Source organism: Manacus vitellinus, unplaced genomic scaffold (genome assembly GCF_001715985.3).
Source record: "Manacus vitellinus isolate BGI_N305 unplaced genomic scaffold, ASM171598v3 scaffold_1_pilon, whole genome shotgun sequence".
Classification (NCBI taxonomy): Eukaryota; Metazoa; Chordata; class Aves; order Passeriformes; family Pipridae; genus Manacus; species Manacus vitellinus.
This window is the reverse complement of record NW_021939396.1, coordinates 3,106,012-3,128,295: the sequence shown is the minus strand read 5'-3', so window position 1 is coordinate 3,128,295 and position 22,284 is coordinate 3,106,012. Positions and strand designations below refer to the sequence as shown.

General features: G+C 39.9%; 1 protein-coding gene across 1 annotated transcript in view; it reads right to left on the bottom strand.

Annotated features, from left to right (window-relative positions):
- The window catches only part of PTK2 (protein tyrosine kinase 2), a 175,635-nt gene extending 158,770 nt beyond the window's left edge, over positions 1–16,865 (bottom strand). The window contains exon 1 of the mRNA XM_029959399.1: positions 16,807–16,865. The gene's annotated coding sequence lies outside the window, so the exon portion shown is untranslated. The remainder of the gene's footprint in view (positions 1–16,806) is intronic.
- Between the last annotated feature and the right edge of the window lie 5,419 nt (positions 16,866–22,284).

Genomic DNA, 22,284 nt, shown 5'->3' with positions numbered 1-22,284 from the left:
AAATATTAAAAAATTCAAAACAGAGCTAAACATCCCAGACCACAATGCAACAGAAAACCGCTTTCTTGGGTGTTTTTTTAGGAGGGGGTGGGGTTTTGTTCCCTTTTTAAAATGATAACTAGTTAGAGAGATTTAGAGTAACAGACTAACAAGGTAACAAAAAACCACCCAAGTTTCTTTTTGGAATACCAGAACAGCATTTTGCAAGTTTTGGGTGGGGTTTTTTTGTTTTATTTTAAAGATAAATTCTTAGAAAGTTGGGCGAGTCATTTCCTTTCATGTTTCACCACTGTAAAATTATGCTGTTTCCATGGTTCTGGCCCACACATGGATTCCATTGTTAACAGCAGTTTTCCAGGAGCTAGAATTAAGGTTTTAGGTTTTTCTTATTTGAAGTTACAGGACATTCAAGACGGGTGAAAGAAGGTTGAACATAATCAATGCAGCCAGCATGCAATGAGGAAGAAAAACACTTAAGAGCTTTCCAGTAAAGAACACACACAAAGCAGTTTGTCAGAAGTTTGTCAGAAGATTATCACCTTTGCACACACATTGTGCTTACCAAAAAAAACAAGAAAACCCAAGAAATCCCCCAAAAATCAACAACAAAAAACCCACCCAAAAACCCAACCAACCAACCAAAACCCCCTGAGGTTACAAAGTAACATTTTTTCAAGAACCATCTAGATTGAATAAATTATTTGTCGAAGAACAGAGCAGATACAAGGCAAGGAAAATTAGCAAGGGGTAAAAACAAACATTATTTCTATCATTACACAAGAATATGCAATTCTTTGTAAGCCAAAGAGACACAGAGCCTACTTCAGGGTGTGAACAGGAGTTCAGGGGCAACAGAAATGAAGACAACAAATCAAGAAAGGGCAAAAGAGTAATTATAGAGTAATATATTATGTATTCATCTGAAATTACAATTATTTTTTCTTGCTATGTTGTGTGTTAGCAGTAGCTGTGTTCAGTCCTCTCCTCTCCCCACAAGGCAGATGCACCAGCAGAAACAGAGAAAAAACTTTTCCCTAGCTTCTCCTCTGCTATCTCTGTCCCCTTTTATAAAGTTTTCCAGATGGAAGAGACGAAGAACAAATTAAGACAGCAAAAAAGATGACAAGTGAGGTAGGGAGGAACCACAGGCAGGAAAAAAAAAAAAAACTTGCAAAAGAAAAATACACACATACATCAGGACAAAGAAACCCAAAGAGATGACTGACAAAACTGGATTATGAAGGAAAAAAAGGGGGTGATGGGGTAACAAGAGTGCAGACAGAAGAACTGCAGAACACAACATGAGACAGGCTTTCTTCTCCTAATTGGTTCTGTCATGTAGCCGTCAGAGAGCGATTCAAAAGACGAGTAACGGGAAACCCCCCAACACGTCTGTTCTCTGCAAGAACGTGATCAAACAAGAGCCCCAGCTGGCCTGACAGCACACAACACACATGCAGCTCCCATGTTCCATTTGCTGCAACTTCCAAGCTTGGCCATTGCTCATCTGGGCAAAGGGAACAAGGCAGGCAGTTTGTTTGTAATACGGCACCACGCGAAGTCAAGCGTGGTGAGTAATGGATTCTCATCTCCACAAACCCTCTGAAAAATTTCAGCTTGGCATCATTAAGATTCTATCAGCCCTGAATTGCAATTTAAGATAGTCTTTTTCGCCTTAATCTGCTGCTCTATTTAATCAATTTAATGCACAGTAAAAACTTAATTTGACAAAACTGGAAGCATTATTTCTCTCTGCCTCTGGCATGAAGAAGATTAGGACCACCAGAAATACTTGCAGGAAGATTTAAGATTCATTACATGTTGGGTGGCAGATAAATATTAGATATGCCATAATATTCTAAGTCTAAAAGCTGTGGGTTTCAGTTAAGGCTGCAATTACCCCCCAGCAGATAACCCAAGTCACGCTTCCTACACGAGCCACGACAGCAATTTTTAAAGTCAGATCACCTAAAATACTATTTCATACAATACTGACAAATTCCACAGACACTTGGCAGAAAGAACAAGGACAATAAAGACAACTTTTGATTTATATATAATATAAATATCCTGTGTAGCCTGCTGGCCATAACCAGACTGGATAAAGGTACGGGTCCAAACAGAACATGTTTTAAGTCCAGGTCCTTGACGTTCTAAATGAGGTAACAAGCAGCTTACACCCCTACCCAAAATTTATCAAGGTTCAATTTAAACTCATTAGATTATCCACAGAATATGGAAAGATAATGACAGAAGGCTGCTGTATAAGGATGTTTGGAGTCCTGAAGCTCCCAGATAACACAAGTTACATCCATGTGTCCATCCAAGGCTCAGCCCCGGAGCTGGAAGTTCCTAAACAGTCCTGGGGCGAGGCTGGAGCTGGTTCACCAAGAAGCAGCTCTTGTCACCTCAGGGCCAAGGCTGTGGCATGATGGCACTACTTGCACTGTGAAATGAACACTTCTGCCTTCAGGGCTGTCAAACCAATTTTCCTCACAAATAACTAACAAGGCAATTTTAAGGGCAGCAGCAGGGAAAGGAATCCCGACATCGCGCCGCTCATTACTTCCTTAGCTAAGAATCACTTCGTCCCTTAGTAACTCTGACTTGCCTCATAAGTATTTAAGTAGAGTATTACAAGTCCATTTAAAATGGATTTTAAGTCTATCGTGACTTTGTACCTAGACATGACTTCTTAAAAAAAAAAAAAATTTCCAATACAAAATGCATCTACTATTAAAAAGTCTGAAACTTACTATTTCTGCTTCTAATGTTGGGAAACAGGGCTGCTTCACTTGAAAGTACAGTCAAATATTTCAGTAACAGTTTCTTCGATTTATGCAAAGGGATCACACTGTGTATACACTTGTACAATTACATCTTACTTCAGCTTGCTTTGTTGATATATAAAATGGAATCCTAATGGTGAATACATACCCTGCTGATGTATAACAAGTCCTTATCAGCAAGCCAAGTTAGCTGGAGCATATAAAGAAAATCATGATGTAGTCCTTTAAGAATAAACAGAAAAGAGCCACAAATATCCTAATTATATAAGCTCATTTGGTACAGCCCTGTGTAGGTTGGACTCAGTGAACAAATGTTTTCTGCACAAAGATTAGAATTCAAGACCACAAAGAAGTGTACAGAAGAAATGTGGGTTTTGCCTCAGCAGTGAGTGCTGGGAGGCAGCAAAATGTAAATCTTTTGTACCACAATATAATCCATAAGAAAGTACAGCAACAGCAATAAAGTCTAAACCAAGAAACACATTGTGAAGCTTTTTAAATTCTTCACTGATATTGTAGTTTATTCGTTGCCATACCATTCCACAGGACTGAAAAAACACCAGCTCACTTCTTTTCTTATTTCAAACAAGGATAAATTATTTGAGGATTATTCTCTAAAGAGCTTTTCCATTCCAGGGAAGACCAGTACAAAACCTATCCAGTTTTCTCTGCTCCTGCTCCAACTTGGGACAAAGTGAGATACCACTGAATCCCACAAGAACAAAGACTTGACCTGGTCTCAGTGATGATGTAGAGCTGAACTGACAGTTGTTTCACGCACTTCCAACCTCAGCAATGCGAAGGTGGTGAACATTTTTTAATTACTCTGTGATCTAGTTTTCAATTTATCATGTATGAAGTGTCAGGTACCCCAAGCACACTAAATTATTTCGGATACGTTGTAACTCTGTCTCCCGTAATGTGCAGAATACATATGCAATGCTTATTAAAAAATTTAAATTAAAATACTGAAAAGACATTGAGTCTTCCCTCTCTAAATTGCTGTTGAAGGTATCCTAAAACTCACCCTGAAAAAAAAATAATCATTTGAGTTCAAGCTTGAGGTGGAAATGAGAAAGAAAATGGTTTAAGGTTCAAATTAAAAACCTTATTCAAATTTCCAATAATTATTAAAGAGACTCATTTTCAAGCTCTCCAAGATCTAATCAGGTTCAGAGTGGACGTGAACTTAAATTTGCTTGAATAGATTAAAGTAATTCTGGCACAAAATCAGGCAGCTACTGCACAAGGATGCTGGTATTTCAGGAGCTTCTGAACACATCCCTCTTTGCTGATATGCAGAGGGAGATCAAATTAAAGAACTGCACTGTGTATTTACCCCAGTGTCTGCTCTGGTACAGTTAATATTTATTTCGTCATCCTGCAAACTAAGCATTTGTGACAGTACAAAGGAATTTCAGGCTGCATATGCAAACAACATGTCATGGAATTGGAGTTGGAATAATTTCTAATTGAATTTGTCTGCTGCAGCCCCACAGAAGAAGAAACGCACAAGTTCTTAATAACAGGCCACAAAGCTCAGAGCAAACGAGAGGAAGTTCAAAGGACCAAAGAATTATTTTCAGCCTAAATGACAGGGCTGTTAACTCTGCTGCCACATGAATGCAGTTTAGCTAAGTCCATTTATCTCCTTTTTCCCAATCCCTGAATCACAGAGCAGTAACTAAGTCATGAGGGCAGAAGGGAACCGATGGAGTGTGTCTGCTTACAGCCACGAGAAAAAGTACAGAAATCCTTTAGAACAATTTGGGGTAAACTGGGCAACTCTGACCACTGAACTCCTCATGTCACTGGAACAGATCTGACCGGATCTGCAAGGTGCCTAAATCATTCTCAGCAAGGCTGGAATCAAAGAATGGTTTAGGTTGGAAGGGACCTTTAAAGACCATCTCATTCCAACCCACCTGCCACAGGCAGGGAAACCTTCCACTTGAACAGGTTGCTCAGAGCCCCATCCAGCCTGGCCTTGAACACTTCCAGGGATGGGGCAGCCACAGCTTCTCGGGGCAGCCTGTCCCAGGGCCTCACCAACAAAGGGAAGGAACAAATTTCTTCCTCATGTTCAGTCTAAATCTACCCTCTTTAGGTTTTAAACCATTACCCCCTTGTCCTGTCACTACAGGCCTGGTAAAAAGTATCTCTGTTTTTTAAAAGCAGACTCACAGGGGTTTTTTTCCACAGTGCAATTACAGGTCTCCCTGATCAACCTACAGTTAAAAAAAAAACAAAAACAACTAACAACAAAACCCAAAACCAAACAAAAACCCTTGCGAAAAGTTTTCTGTAGCTGGAGAATTACCTGGAAACCCCTATCTGGTACCACTTGTCAAGTCCAGAATCCCAAGGCTTTCCCTTCCTCAGAGTTTTTCTAAAACAGGAACTCTAGAAAAGCATTAATTCCTCCTGCTATCCCATTTAGCCATATGAATCCCTTCCCCTTACTGGATTTGTTTTTATAAGCTTTAAGACTTATTCTTACCTCAGCAACTGTAAGGATCACTTTTTACAGTGCTAATGAGAACTGAAGCAGTGCCAGAAAGCTTTCTAATTTAAAAAGCAAAACTAAGATGCAAATGAATGGCACAGCAATGTGTTAAATAAATAGCATATCCAAGACCACAGGACCACCTTACACTCTTCAAACACAATTTTACCTTCTTAAAATATTAAAATACTTAAATACATTAAATATCAAACTTAAATTTAAAATTGAGACACTTTTCTGAATAGACCAATAAAGCATTATTTACAACAAACCCATAATATTCAACAACACAACTGTGTTCAGAACACCCTTGAGCAAGGAGAAAGCACCACCACCATCCCTGTGGCCCCTTTATCCCAACACACCTGAACACCTGAGACTCACCTGAGCCCCTGAGCCCCCAAGCCACCTCCTTCAGAGTGCTCTGGGTGGTTGAAAGCTGCAAGTGTACCAGGTTTGGGGGACATCACAGAATGTGGGACATCCAAAGGGAAATCACAGAATCATCTAGGTTGGAGAAGACCTCTGCAATTGATGACCTCAGAGGTCTTTTCCAACCTAAATGATTCCATGATCCTACGTGTGCACGCTGCTGTCGACAGCCTGAGATCAGCAGCTCCGCTCAGCTCTGCTCTGAAGCTTCTGCCTCTGTGTAGCTTGGTAGGAACCAGCTTATGGTCAAATAAGTGTAGGGGAGAGGATTACAGATGTCAAGCAGCACAAGCCTAATTATTTAGGAAACTAAGGTAACAGCAGACAATATTGTCACGAGTAACACAACCACAGAAAGGGGGTAAGTGGGATGATGGGGGTGACTTGTAATGGTTTCATCCTGCCTAAGGAGTTTCTGTGCAGGGAAGAAGGCTATCACCTGGTCCAAACTACCTCTCACAGAGAACAGACACAAAATATGTACAGCTACAGTCTACCACCTAAAACTCACTTAGTTCACCTCAGAAAAAGCAACCCCAAAAAGATTTCAGGTTTTCCCCACTTTTCTAATGAAGACATTTTCAAAATGTCAACGGGTTTGGCAATTACATAAAACTCCAAAATTTGAAGCCTACAAATTAGACACTGCTCCAAAAGCCACGAAGTGCAGTTTTGAGGCTGGGCAGATGGCAGTGACTTTGCCATGGCTCAACCCAAGGTCTCTTTGCAAAGCACTCACAGCCAAGTTTTACCTTCTGAAGCGTCCTACATCCAGAATGTCCATTTCTGAAAAGGTTGGCTTTTAAAGAAGTTAATACTAAGAGATTATAAAGTTCTACCTCCTCCATATCTTCCTCAAAGCACAAATATACCAAGCCAGACTGAGAAATTAAGGTCTTTACTTATTCTTCCAGGACTTTAAGCTCCACAGGAGCTCCACTGTTTCCTCAACCTCCATCCCAAACCCTAATGCTCAGGCTCTTTCCAACTGCTGAACTCCACAGCTGCCCTTTGCAAAACAGAGGTCTGAAAAGCATGGTGGGCTCTCTTAAATGTCACATTATGACCATGACTAGAGACCTAGTGGACTTCCACCCCAACACCCTTTAAAGACAGGTACTTTATTCAAATGAAAGGCCATCAACTGTAACATTTATTAAGAACCAAAAGAACACACATCCAAATAGTTTTAAGCAGCATAAAATGTTAAAAACAACTCATATGGCCTTATACAGCAGCCACGAAAAATTATTTTTAGGGACAAAATCCTCTCATTCAAGACAAACATGACAGATGATGAAATTTATTTAATTCCTGTGTATTAAGTTGTGAGACTAAGCTACCAGAAACCTAAATTGGGAACGTCCGTGGACTGGATTTACAGCCCTGATTACTGGCTAAATACTGACATTTGTGATGAAAGCTCCACAAAAATCAAGGTCTTTCGGGGTTTTTGGGAAACTGAATGACATGGGATGGACACTTTCAATGGAGTGGAATTTCCAAATATTTTACAGGCAAATAACATTACATTCACATTAGAAAACTTGCCAGCAGTAGCTTATTTCTTATTTTGTTCTAGCCTTATTTTCCCTTCGTATTTACAAGCATTTCAAAGAGCAAACTGCACAATAAAACTAATATTAAGTTTGTGAAGCTGGTTAAATACGTGAACCACGTGTGTAAAACACTGTAATTTGTAATTCAAATGCCTTGGTCTCAGAAACTCTGTGTGTTAAAGTTTGGAGTTGGAGATCAATTAACCACAACTCAGAAGTGCCTTGAGGCTTAAAAACCAGCAATGCACAAATCAATATTTAATTTGCAGTCAGTGTAGGAGCTAAAAATGTATCAGAAGCAATGCACAAATTATATATTGTAAACCACAAAAGGAAATAAATACCATCAACAGCCTCAGCAATTATATCCTATGAATATTTCAATGTAATTTCTTTTAATACCTCCCGATTTTAACAAAAGTTTGGGAACAATCACCCCACTGAAGCTACAAATGGTTCATGTGTATCATCATTTGCATAATCCAAAAATCCAGAGCCATATTTTTTCTGCATATTTCTCTTTCTATCACAGGGAATAAAGTAGGCTTGGAAATGTTTCCTTGTCCTTGGGCTGCTCACATCCCTGACTGCTTCCCTCCCTCAAATTTCTGCATTCTTCAGAAATTTGAGATCCAGGGGGCAAATCGAGACATGTCCTTGCTTCAAAAAACATTTTAGGCACCTCTGATGATATGAGAGAACAGTAAAAATAAGAAAATGCGAAGTTACAAGGATGTCCTGAACCGACTGTGTCTGACCTCAATTAGTCATCAGATCAGCTCCATAGAAAACACGGATGCTGCAGACAAGAAAACCAGTATTACATGAATTGGGCCAATTTGCAGAAATTCTGCACTGCTTGCACTTCAGATGACTGAGAAAAATAATAGTTCTACCACCCCAAAAATTAACCAGTCTTTTGTTCAGTTTTTGTAATTTCTAAAATTAATGCTTATTTCTGAGAGCAAAAATTCTAAACTGGAGGTCAAGCTCTGGGTCCTTCCTACCAACTGCTTTTCAAATGTCCACAGGTTCACACTAATTTATCTTGAAAAATTATTTTGAAAAAAACAGGAAAAAGGAGGTACATACTAAAGCAACAAACTGAAACTCCAACTCACCAAAATAACACAGAAATTAGTTTTTTCTGATAAAAATACTTCACAGTTCAGATGCAAAGTTAGCAATTAAATGTTTCTCTAAAAATATAATCCAGGTGAGGAATTTGAATGAAGTGACTATGTAGAGCCATCCAATTGAATCTAAACCTCCTTCCCCACCTCAGGACTTCCACACTTTGCCCTCTAAAAATTAGGGGATACAGAACTTCCAAGAGAAAAGCATTGATGCCAAAAGAATAATTAACTCTGTATTTGTGCATTTCAGCTGCTTTTTAAATCTGTGATGCTCCCATGGATATGGTCATCTCAAATTTTCATTTTATGAGGGTATCTTTAGTGGGAGTTTCAGTTAGAAAAGCTAAAGCAGCATCTTCTGACCCATTTCTCACACTGCTTGTGTGCAGTTATTGCAGTGATGGTAGCAACATTCTGTGCAGGTTCTCCTGATGTATAGATATATGAATACAAGATATTAAGAAATATAAGTCACTGGCTTTTTTATGTCCTTCTTTCTCCTTTACAGGGGGAGAGCTGCATTTAGGTTCTGTTTTAAAAGCTAAGTGTTTATTATCAAAAGCAACACCAAAAACATTAATTCCTTGTATTAGTAGTGGGATTCAGTGATTTTTATGTCACTCAAACTCTGGATTTAATATAGAGCTCTTAATTTTTCCCTTCAAAAAGCAGAAGAGTAATTGGTGAAAGTTTCACACCATATGTGTTTATAGAGGCACACACATCTCCCAGAGCAAATCTTTCAGGTAGTTTTGGCTTGGCTTCTCCTCAAACCTTATCAACAAGAAAACTCAGAGCTGAAGCCCAGACTTCACCACCAGCATCAGATGTCCTGTTCTTCATTGACTAATTACATCCATACAAGATCTCCTGCAGAAAGAGGGCCTCAAATTAAAAGCAAAAATCCACCCAAAAAAGCCTCCCCACAAAAAAAGATACAGAACTCACTGTTTTAACAACCACTTTCATTTGGGGTCACACCTGTTTAGGATTTAGCACAGCACAGAAGCACAAGGCTCAGGCTGGATACAAACACATCCTGTGCTTAGGAATTTTTTTAAGGTATCAAAGAAGGATTAATACACAGCCCCTAACACCACACAAAATGGAGGGGCAAGTCAACATCCTGTTTGCTTGGGGTTTTTTTCAAAGTCAAAAATTATGATGCAAAGGCTTCTAAGGGAAATTATTTACCACGTTAGGAGTCCAACTCAAATTTCTATGTTAAGTGACTTGCAAGAGTCAGCATACATTTAAGGCAGAGGAATACAACCTGAATTGTTCTGTTTAAAAGAACTAGGATACAATACAGTTCAGACTCCTGGGAATATCACAACTAGCAAAGACTACAACATGAAAAGACTTTCAGAAAGAAGTGAAAGTTAAAATACATAAGTATTATACTATTAGAAAAATCATATAATAACCATTCATTTTGATATTGCTCTTACACAAGTCATTTAGAATAATGGAATAGGTAGAAGGAAAAACTATGATTACAGCTTCTCCAATTCCTTTGGACCTTAACACCCTCTACAATTCTGCCAGGCTTTTACCATCCTATCCTGAAAGTTCAGCTGAGTAGACTGATTCTGAAAGAGGGAAATGACAACACAACCACCTGCTTACAATACACACAAAAATAACCTGGAATGCCAAACTTGGAGTCCTGTTGACAACCGTGACTTTTTAAGTGCCCTTTAGCTCTGCACAATCTAAATACTATTTTACTAAAATAAGAAATGACCTTTTTTCTAATGGGAATCCCAGTCAGCAATTTAAAGACTGCACCATCCCCAGCACAGCTGGGAGTGGAGTGTTACAATAAACCTCCCACGTGTTGTTAAAGGGCACAATTTCAGTGGTACCTGGGACAAATATTAACTTCTGCCAGGTGATCAAGGCTCCCTCTTGGTACAGAGCATTTTCTCTCATTTAAAGCATTCATTTTTGGATGCAGTTATAGTCTGTTATTGCATTCTCATGTCCACTTCATCCTCCTTAATAAGGAAACTCTGCCCAAGCTACTTTTGTCTGGACTCTTGACAGGGAATTCGAGTTGCCTGCTTTACTTCTTGCCAAGGAAAAGAGAGTACTGACCCACATCTACTGGTCAGAAACAAATCATATCACTTCTGACAGTCACCTACTCTGTACCCAAGACAGCAATATGTGTGGGCAGTACATAATATAATAAACAATAAACCACGATTTTTGCTAATTCTGGCTACCATAAATAGATTTAATGAAATTCAAGCCCATGAAAACACAGCATTTTTATTTCAAAAACTCAGTGGTTTCAAAAGAAATTGGTATCTACAGAATTATGATGCATTAGGAAGATTTATGCAACTCAAGGAATACAGAATAACCAAACCTAATTATCTACAAGCATCTAGGCATAAAAGGGAATCAGGTTGATTGGAAGGGTTTTATACTGGGTGTTCACATATCCCTGATGTGTCTTATAAACACATGAGAAGGAAAATCAGAGGCTTCCAACACCATCCTATGGTTTTCCACCAGTTTTACAACTAGGAAAGAATAACCAACCCTGCATAAACCAAGTGAGATTTACTAGGAAGGCAGTAATACCACAGAAAATCTTCAGAGTTTAGTGAATCAAAAGTGAACAAGAGCTATTGAGACTATTGAGAGAAGGGGCAAAATAAATAAAAAAGTAATATTATATTGGGACTTGTGAACAAGGTGTGCCAAACCTAAGGGAGACGAGTAATGGTTTCACTTCATACAGTGCTGATAAGGCTAAGGTGAAATATCAAGTTCCACTTTGAGCACAGCACAGCATTTACAAGCCCTGAGCTTCCTGAGGAGTGGAATTCCCTGCCTCCCAGGCACTGCTAATTAAAACACGTTTCAGGAAGTGAACTCCAGCCCGCTTCCCTTCAGAGGAAGTTCTCCATGAACGTCTGCCAGGAAACAACCCAGATCCTTTCCTTACCACAGCACACACAAACCAACCTTGGCAGCCCCTGGCTTGTCCCTTGCTGCTCCTGCTGCCCATCAAGCTGGACAGTATTTTTTTTTCACCATATTTTATGACCTGTCAGTACATTTGTATCCACTAATGTTCCTTTTCTTGTGAGGATACTCAACACCCTGCCCCACAACTACAACTCAAGATGCTACACACCAGTAGCAAACACTATCCCAAAGGACAACAGGAAGCCTGGAAAGCCTAACTCAGTTTTAAAGGTAAAAATGGGAATTTTGGATCCTTGCTTTGAATTAAATAACAGCCAGTACAGACCGCAACCATTTGCCAAAATACAGCATCGAAGGACAATTATACATTACCAGAGAGCAAATTAAGTGCTCTGAAAGAAGTAGAGCTACAAACTTTACTGCAGGTAATAAATAAAATACCATTATTTGCATCTGCCATTTAACAGCCTGGAAGGCAGCAGCAGCAGCACTGCATGGCCATCCCTGGCACCATCAGCATGTGCTGCTACAGGCTCCTCCAAGTCACACTGCAGAGCAGCACTATTTACAGAGTCAAACTTTGTTTTGTGCTTTATATTTGCCTATCCACATATACCAGAAGGATTAACAACCAAAACAAATAACTTGTTTGGTATACAGAAGATCTTTGGCACCTCCAGAGGGAAAACTAAAGCTCTACTTCATTCTATCTCGATAACATATTCCAAGACAATCCCGACAGGCTGAGGTTTTATTGAACTCCACTGAGGGATGGGACATAAATTAAAGAGAATATCACAAGCACTGAAATTTATTTCCCTCAGCCCACTTTCTCCTCTGTAAGAGACAACAGTTGCTCTGGGGACAGGCTGAGGAGTATCAACTATGCTGAGCAAAGGCTGGGACAGAGCTCAGAAAGGCACTGGGCACCACATGGAATGTCTTGTGTTTCTTACATCCAAGTTTATTGGTTTTAAAACCCTGGTGGCACCTGTCAGCACAGACAGAGCACAGAGCCCTTCCCAGGAAGGGCCCAGCCAGAGAAAAGAGCATGTTCTGTACCCAGCTCACACACGTGGAAGCCCAGCCTGCCTGGAAGCAGCTTATTATAACTTTGGTGGCAAAGTAAATCTTTCTCCAATGACCCAGAAGTCCAGAATAACAAACCAGCCAGCAATCCCAGCAAAATTCCACTTCCAGAAGCCAGGAGGAGCTATAAGCATGTAGGTGTTGCTGGGAAGGAGCAACATCCATTAATTAGCCTTACACGTGAGAACGGCGTGGTTGTTCTTTAGTCTTAAGCACCAACTGAAGTCTTTTTAAACAAATTTTGTATCAAGAAGGGAAAATCCCCAAATGTATTAAAATGAAATTACATGTCTAACATCCAAAATACACAAAACCCCATAGGGATGTGTTTCTAGCCATAAGAGATAAAAAGGAACATTAATTTCCCCATCTGTTATACTGTATTTAAGCAAGTGTTATGCTGGATGCAACAAGGTTTCTCATCATCTACTAGTTTAACTCCAACTGAAATAGAACTGTACAGTCAGAAGGCACCTGAAGTCACTTGCAGTAGAGACACAATCCAGAGAACACCTTCTGGAAGCTGCATCTTAGGTGGAAGTGCTGGCACCACCTACTGTCAATGGCTGACCAGTATGTTTGAAATCACACAATAAGTAAAATTACATGTACTTTTATTTACAGAATAAAAGCAATTCCATGCTCCAACACTGGCCTGAGGAGTAAGTCAGAATTGTAAAGTTAACAGAACTGCTGCTCATATCCCATCCTATCAATAGGTGTCTTCTGCACACACTAATTACGAATCATGGAATTAATATGGTTGGAAAAGACCTCTAAGACCATTGAGTCCAACCATCAACCCAGCACTGCCAAGGTCACTACTGAACCATGTCCTCAAGTGCCACATCTGCACGTCTTTGAAAGATTTCCAGGGATAGCATCTCCCCCACTAACCTGGGCAGACCGTTCCAATAAACACCCTTCTGGTGAAGAAACTGTTCCTCATATCCAACCTAAACCTCCCCTGCTGCAACTTGAGGCCATTTCCTCTTGTCCTGTCACTTGTTACCTGGGAGATTGCCCCTGACCTGGCTACAACCTCCTTTCAGGGAGTTGTAGAGAGTGAGAAGGTCCATCCCTCCTGGAGACAAAGGCTCCTTTTCTCCAGGCTGAGCTCCCCCAGCTCCTCAGTGTCTTTCTTGTCCTGAGGGGCCCAGAACTGGACACAGGATTTGAGGTGTGGCCTCACCAGTGCCCAGCCCAGAGGGACAATCCCTGCCCCAGTCCTGCTGCCCCACTATTGCTGGTACAGCCCAGGTGCCATTGCCCTTCTTGCCCACCTGGGCACCCCTGGGCTCATGTTCACCTGCTGTAACCCACCACCCCCAGGTCCTTCCCCAGTGGGCAGCTTTCCAGCCACTCTGCCCCCACCCTGGAGCACTGCAGGGGGATGTTGTGACCCAAGGGCAGGACCCAGCACTTTGCCTTGTTGAACCTCATACATTTGGCCTTGGCCCATTGATCCAGCCTGTCCAGATCCTCTGCAGAGCCTTCCTGCCCTCCAGCAGATGAACACTCCCACCCAACCTGATGTCACAGCTGCAAACTTGCTGGGGGTGCCCTCAGCCCCCTCATCCAGATCACTGATAAGGATATTAAACAGGGCTGGCCCAAACACAGCCCTGGGGAACCCCCCTGGTGACCAGGTAATCTGAGTAAATACCAGCATCAGGAAGAAGACAGAACATTGCAGGAGCTGAAGCAACTGTCACCTATGCATTCAGGGTTTCTGGATGACCCCAGCAGAGTCACCAAGTTCCCTGCAATTACCAAGCTCTTCTTTCATGGACATGTCTTGACACCTGGGGGGTTAAACAGATCTGCCAAGGAATTCCAGGTGTTATTCAAATCAGTGAGAGTTCCACTTTGAGTGTGAATTTTAAGTGTTACAACAAAAAAAGGTATGTCTAAGCGGGGACCTAAAATTAAACTCTTTCATCCCAAGTTCTGTGACTCCATCCAATACAAATAATAATACCAATACAAATACTAATAATACCATAAGATGAATGGGTGAAGCCACCACTATCACAGCAAACTTAACAGGAAAAATCCATCCTGTAAGAGGAGGGCTTGAACACTGCCATGAATAGACAAGGATATTTTGGGACCAAACAGGTAGTGGTTCTGTGGAACAAAGTATGTGATCACATAATGGAAAGACTATCGTGACACAGGCAGGAGCTTGAATTTTTGCAATACAAATACAAGACTTAAAATAACAGTTTATAAAGCAGTTAAATAAGCAGGAGATCCAGTACACTTTTTCTGTCATTTCCACTGGAACTGTCATTCCAGTATTTGCATATACAACACCACTTTCAAAGAGTAAGTAGCACTAATCTCTTGCTCCTACCAAATCCCCAGCCAGAAAAAAATTCACAGATTTAACATAAACCTGACAAGTCAGAAGTACTTGCAATTTATATTTAAGATTTTTCACTGTTTCCTCTTACTCTACATTGTAATTCACAGCCTTGTTGTGAACCCTGGGCTGGTTTTCCATAAAGTCTTATCTAGGCAGGTAGTGCAAGGTATTTACCTAACAAACTAATAAATACTTGGTTGTCATGGTTTGACCAGGATATGACTCACTTGGAACCACAGATCCCAGAGAGCAAATGGCTACAGTTCACAAAACATACAAGTGTGCTTTTTTGCTTATGACATCACAACAGTCAGAGCTGTTCCTTTTAAAAGGTCAAACAAAATTAAAGGAAGCACCAAAAAAGGCCTGAAATCACAGGTCTGATTTGGAGGCCTTTATATATGATAAAGTGAAGAGGGGCCTGTCTTGCTCCCACCATCCCCTTCCTTGTTTTCTGGATTTCCCACATTATTAGTTTTTCATGTTCAGAAAATATTTTTAAAGTGTCTGGGTTTCCATACTAATCATAAGTCAATTAATATGAGACATAAGGCAACAAATTTTAGCCCTAATTGATAAAAATATCAGTACTGGAGCTTTTTGTTCCAACTGAAATACTTTGGGCTTTTTCCAATTTAAGTGACAAACAGAAGATTTTTCTAAACCATTCAGCTGGTTCTTTGGAGTAGTGAGAATAGATGGAATTTCTTGGAAAAACTAATTGCATAATATAAACAATCATCATCCCATACCAGAAGAGAGAAATTGGAAAGGAGAAACAATTAGTCACCATAAACTTGAAAACTGAAGTTTAAGAAAGGCTGACTACATCCAGAACACTCCTGAAGTAAACTACTGAAGAATAAAGATATCTCCCCCTGCAAATTTAGATACTCAGGAAACACTAAGTAACCCTCTGCTGATTCCTGAAGATGCAAATATGGATCCAAGACCACAGTCTGAAGTCCCATTAGGGGCCTAGTCCACGTGAAATGCAACCACATCTTTGTTCTCAAGTGCATTATACTCCAGGCAAGAACATTAATGAAACTAAAACAGGTGATATCAAAGTTTTAAATAAGGGTAATCACATCCACAAGTTAGATTCAAAAGTGCACTTGAAGTAGCAGATTTTGTTACCTGTCAAAGCCTCAGCAATAGGAAAACAAATAATGTAATAGAGGCTCCCAAACCACCAACCACAGGGAGAGCTGTAGAAAGGGGGGAAACCAAACCACAAACAAACAAAAATCCAACAAGTTACTCTAGCCACACTCAAATGTAAGAATATTCCAAACATCCACATATATCAGCAGCAATAAAAGCAGAAGTCAGAAATACCAACTACAGTGAGGAACAAAACTGAAGTTTGCAAATATAACCATTCCCCCTGGGAGAAAGGGGTGGGGGGGTGTCAAAAGCAATTAATAAGGTAGGGAGACCAGAAATAAATTCCTGTAATACAAAAAATACTGTGGCTATAACTTCTTTACTCCTGCTTACAGTTAATTACTTGAGATTGGGCCAAGTGCCCCTACAGCAAAGATGTGGCTTAAGACAAAATTTTTACGTGCTACAGAAAAGCAGAACACGAGATCAGATAATTATTAACATTCTGCTTCAAAGGCAGCAGGTGGGACTGGTCAGACAATTTCCAGCTGAGTGGTTTTGGTAGGTGAGCAAACACCTCACAAATTCCTCCCCTGCACTGTAAATGACTTGCTGCACAGCTCTGCCCACCTCTGTACCCTGGGGCTGAGGGAAGGACCAGGGACAGCCTGCCAGGAAAAGGCCAGTTCCAGGAGACTCAGGGAAAAGACAAACCAAGAAATCCTGTTATAACACCCACTGTTTAATACTCAGGATTTTCAACAATAATAACAAGGAAAGAAGAACAACTACAAAAAATCTCAGCTTGACCTGTTTTACCTCAAGTAAAACTCCGTGTGACAGTGAAATCATTAGATGATGTACATACCCTAAGTAGACTTTCCAGCTCTCAGCAGCAGGTGCTCAGTACAGGGTGAAACATGAAATCTGAAATAAACATTTAGAATTTATTAGGATATTTTCTTAAATAATGTCAAAGTAGTCAAATATCCAAGAAACTGATATCCAAATAACTGATATTCTTGTTATGAAGACAAGATAACCTTCCTAAGGAACAAGCTGCAGTATGCACCTTACTTTAAAAGGGCAGATTATTTAGCTGAAAGTCCTTAGGTAAAAACAAACAAACAAATAAGCCCCACAAAACCAAACACAAAAGATGTTCATAGAAGCCAAGGACTAACATTTGAACTCAAACCAGACATCTTAAAAAGCAAGTTGCCTGAAATCTGGTTTCATGTTTGCATGAAAGCAAACTAAAAATTTCACAAGTTATATGGATTTGTTGTTTTGAAGAAGGAGAAGGTTTAAAGAAGGATTCTGAAGTGAACCTTTAATATGGTTAATATACACTTAATGGCAACAACAATTGAGCGAGCATTGAAAACCCCCATGAGTGATTCAGAACATTAGCAGCATCCAGATCTAGAATTAGAAAGTGCTTCCCTGGAAAATAAAAAAATGTGTGGGAGGAACTAGTGAAAAGCATTTATTTCCTCAGGGCATGTGCATCACAGGGCAGCCAAGCCAGTTTTCAGATGAAGTAACAAATATACACAGATATTGCTCAACACACACGTAATACATAGTCCAGAAAGTTGTGATTTTGTCCTTAAAGGAAACAATTGATCTGAAAGAATTCCAGAGCCAAATAATCCAGAGTTGGGTTTGCTACCCTGCTAGTTGTTTTTGTTCTTCTGCCTTTCAAACAAATATATACTACAGGGACAAAGGCAGCACCAGGAGAAAGCCCAAGCTTACATATTATGCACTTAAAACTGGAGTTCTAAGAACTGTTTCTGAACCTTTATTCACTTTAGCTACTTAATTTTCCCCACACACAAAGGCCACCAAAATACTTCCACAAGAGAATCTGATGAGATAAAGCGAAACAAAAAGTTAAAATAATCTCTGCAGGGTTTCTTTTAAGAGTTCATCTAAGCTATAATAAACTGAAAAAAAATAAGAAAGCCAAAAAACTTGAATTTTTACATGAAAGCAAAAGAAAAAAAATGAGTCACAGACACTCACCTGAAACACACATCCATACCCTTGGGAAAAATATTACTTGCTTTTATGGTGGTACGCAAGATGAATGGCACTGCCTCAAAATACTGATTTTATAGTTAACACAGAATCTGCTAGTTCAGCCTGCTGTCCCATCCCCTCTGCCAGACTGAGTGCAAAACGACAGCTTTCCCCAGAATCACGTCTGCTCTGAATGTTTTTATGGAATTAGCCATGATTTGGGACAATTTGTGAAAACACCAAGGATTAACACAATGGGGATGATATCATGACAAGTCCTTTATGGAAAGGGAAATTGCTCATGAGACTGTTTCTCGGACTGAGAAACCTGTGCAGTTTTTGATTTAACTAAAGATGTTTTCTGATAAGGCAAAAGCTACTTTTAATTTCCAAGGCCAGTAGTAATGATCTTTCCCTGCTCTGGGAAGTCACGTCATTAGCACCCTTAAAACATTTGTTAAAATAATTGTGTGTGTGACATCAGGGGACTTACACACAACATCAAAAATGTACCAAGCACAAATAATAGAAAAATATTATTTTAATTGCTGAGGCATCAATAATGCAAACACTTACAGGCACGTTAAATTTTCCACACAAGTTATCCCACTGATTTTCAATAGAAGCACCCATGTGTGTAAAATTCAGTGTAAAAAATGCATGGCACTGTGATTTGATTTGATGTTGGATGGCAACCCCAGAGGACAGATAAAGGGCCTCTCGTTTGCTCATTAGAGAGTAACACAGAGATGATCCAAACACAGGATCATTTCATCTCCTTTACACCAACAGCCATTTCCAGGCACACCTTCCCAATATTTGTTTTCACAGGTTACTTACTGATTTCTTTCATTTATCAGTTACTTAGGAAGCAAGTGGTGACAAGAACTCTCCCATGCTCCACTCAAGTTCAACCAGTTGTAACACTTCTTAAAAAAAAAACAATTAGTCTCATTCTAATGGGGATAAAAGCTGAGAGCTTGTAAAGTGGTCAAAAGGAGAGTAAATGTAAAAAGTGGTTTGGCTTAAAGTATTGTGCTTATTTCCACTTTTTGTAAAAAAAAAAAAATCTCAATGTATTACAATTTTTTTTAAAGTAAAAAAATCAAATACATCTGCTCGGAGGGGGGAGGATTTTTCATAGCTTTTGTAATTTCTCTACCTTTCTCCGCATGAGAAAGGTTTTCAGTAAGGTCACAATATTTAAACGTTAAATCTAATACATTTTTTTTTTAAAAACTATTCTGTTTGAAACTGGCTCTAAGTACCCGTTTGATGCAGTTTGATTTGTTTCCTTATCTTGTCCTAGCTGTATTTCAGTTAAAAGATAAAGCATCTTATCTGGAGATCTAAATGCCTGAAATTCTAAGTTTTGTCCTCCAGTATCATTCTACTCCCTCTCCAGTTTGCTGCCTTCACCAAGCACACGGCAGAGCCATAAGCTCATGTCTACTATCCGAGAGTAAAAATCTTAAAATATCTTCTAGGCATGGAGCTCATTCCTCAGCTTCCTTATGTTTTTCTTCAGCTACCTTTAAAGCTCCTCAGTCATGCTCTTCAAGAAAATTTGTCCCCTTCACTCTTTTTTCATCACTACATTAATTTAGTCTCCACAAATTCCTCTCCTCCCAAATCCTCCTCTCCATTTCAACACAGAAATTCTTACGAAGAATTCAGTGTAAATTCTTACACCTCAAACCTTATAAAGCTAAAGATGGACTACTAAAGACCAACATTATTTGTTTCACTTCCCTCTCCTAATTCTGATTCTCAGCAACAAAGTAAATAAAGAATTTTATGCAATGCATCCTTTTTATCCTTTTTATCCTGGTCTCTAATGATGCCCCTTTGGCACCACAGTAAGTCACAGGAAAACTCCATAAAGATCACAGTAGACAGGAAAGACTTCAAGAGCTCTGCCAGAGCAGAGACAGAACAGAAACAACTGCTGGACAAGTAATATTTTCTTTAGCAGAGATGAGACAATTATAACTAAGTTATCTGCAGTTATTATTCCTGTTAGCTGTGCTCTCTTGTATCTTGCACAAACAACTGAATCCAGTGAACTTTGGCAGTCACAGAGCAACCACGAACTTAAATCTGTATTAGGGAATTGTACACTGGTCACTGGGAATTATTCTCCAGTCACCTGTTTTTAAGAGGCAGAAAAGATCTAAGTTTTGATTTTTTAAGAAGATAGCAAGTGAAGCATCCCATAGGTGTTTTGAGAAAATGTAGTCTGGATGAACATATGTATTTCAGACACAAGGAAATGGGAAGAAGCAGCATTAGAGCGAGTTCAGACTGGACATTAGGAAAAATTTCTTCACAGAGAGGGCTGTCAGTCACTGGAACAGGCTCCTCAGGAAAGTGGTCACAGCACCAAGCCCTAGTTGGACTCAATGATCCTTACAGGTCCCTTCCAACTTGAGATATTCTATGATTCCACAGCTCCTCTACATCTCAAGCAACGAGGGCAATGGATCTGCCCGGAGCACTTTCAGCAGCAGCACCAAAAACACACCTATGCCAAAGAATAATACACCACAGCCCTGGGTACCACCTATTACCAAAGGACCTCTGCAGGAAAAGCCCTGGAACTGCCACTGAATATCAGACTAACTCAAAAGCCTGATTTGCATGGACACAATGCTGTGAAGATTTGATAATCTTGTTTCAGGATAACTGGTACACAATTACTGACTTCATCTTAACATTGCTTAGTAGCCTGGACACCAGAAGAACACAGTCCATAAAGCAGAATTTAGTACAGACCCACTGGACCCAAACACAGATCCTAAGCATGTCACCCCAAAACACACCCATATGGCCACCATCAGCTGCACCACCAGTAGTTCTGCAGAACCTTTTAACCAGATTGTTGTAATTTAACTGGGGAAAGAAAGTCAAACTTCAGTAAGATATCAATTCTTTATCATACTAAAAACACACACACACAAAAAAAGGAGTCCATACTTACTATCACCTCCTGTTCGTAAAACCCATCACACAGAATCTGCTATAAAGACATGAGTTTAACAGTGCAGAACACAAGTTTCACATAACACTTAAAACTGCTGTAAGACAGACTCAGTCCAAAAAACTATCATATTTCAAGCAACAGCTGTGCATTAAGTACTCACATTATATGCACATGGGCACTGCTCTCCCCCTCCCCACTTCACTTTGACTGTGCTCCAAATCCTTTCTCAAACTCACCGCTTTCATCTCGTCTTTCCAAAACTGAGCTGGACTCAGCAACCCACAAGGTCTTGCCTTGTTTTACTCCTTCTAACAACATCAAGAGTAAGGTATTAAAGGAAATGTGCTTTATGTACATTTATTTTCACAACTTGCTGCAGCTCTCACCCTTTCTGTACTTCCACTCTCTGATCTCTTCCTCGGTATAATATGACCAATGTTCCTGCTCCCACTTGAGAATACTGGGGTTCAGTAGCTATTTCAACAGGTAACAAAGGCTTTTGAAAGAAAGAACTTCAATGCAATCCCCATTCACGTCCAAAAAGCCACACAGATAAATATGTTATAGAACTCCAAAATTTGTTTCCTAGGAAGGGAAGCTCTGCTTAACACGCTCTTCAGAGTGTTAAACTGTGGAACAGTTTAAAGGTTTTGTTTGCCTTTAAGAGAAGAAAAAGCTGATTCAGTCGTAAAATGAAGCCAACGATACACACTCCTGTCTTGAAGAATTCCCTCTCCTCCTCTGATGAAAGGAGAGAAAGGCATAAAACTGGCTGTTGAAAGCTCTGGAACAGCGTGAGAGGAGCAGTTCTGCCGTCACACAAAGGAACTCCCCCCTTCTGCTGAGGCTGAATAAGCAGGGGTTTGTAGCCTGTGACACAACTAAACTTCTGCTTCACTTAAACCCACAATTACTCATCTGTGCTGCACACCATCTTCTTCCAAAGGGGCCTAATCTTCTGAGGAAATTCACCTGGTTGTTTAATAAAGTCACCTAGGTAACAAATTTCCATCAACAAGAGAATAAAATCCAGAATCCTAAAGCTCAGTTTCTTATGTAAATGAAACACTGACATGAACTCGAGGCAGGAAATGGAACAGAGGTGTATTCCATGTTATACCCCACTCCTTCTTTTGACTCCATTCTTTGACTAAGTTTTACAGAGGTTCTGACTGATATTTTTGTTTCCATCCACAACCCAAGACATACAAGTACTAAACTTAATCTAACATTCACAAAGTGTTCGAGAAGATTCCACACATGCCATATACTTTTTTCCCCCTATTTCTCCTATAAACTTTAATCCTTAAACTGTATCATCAAAATACATGGGAA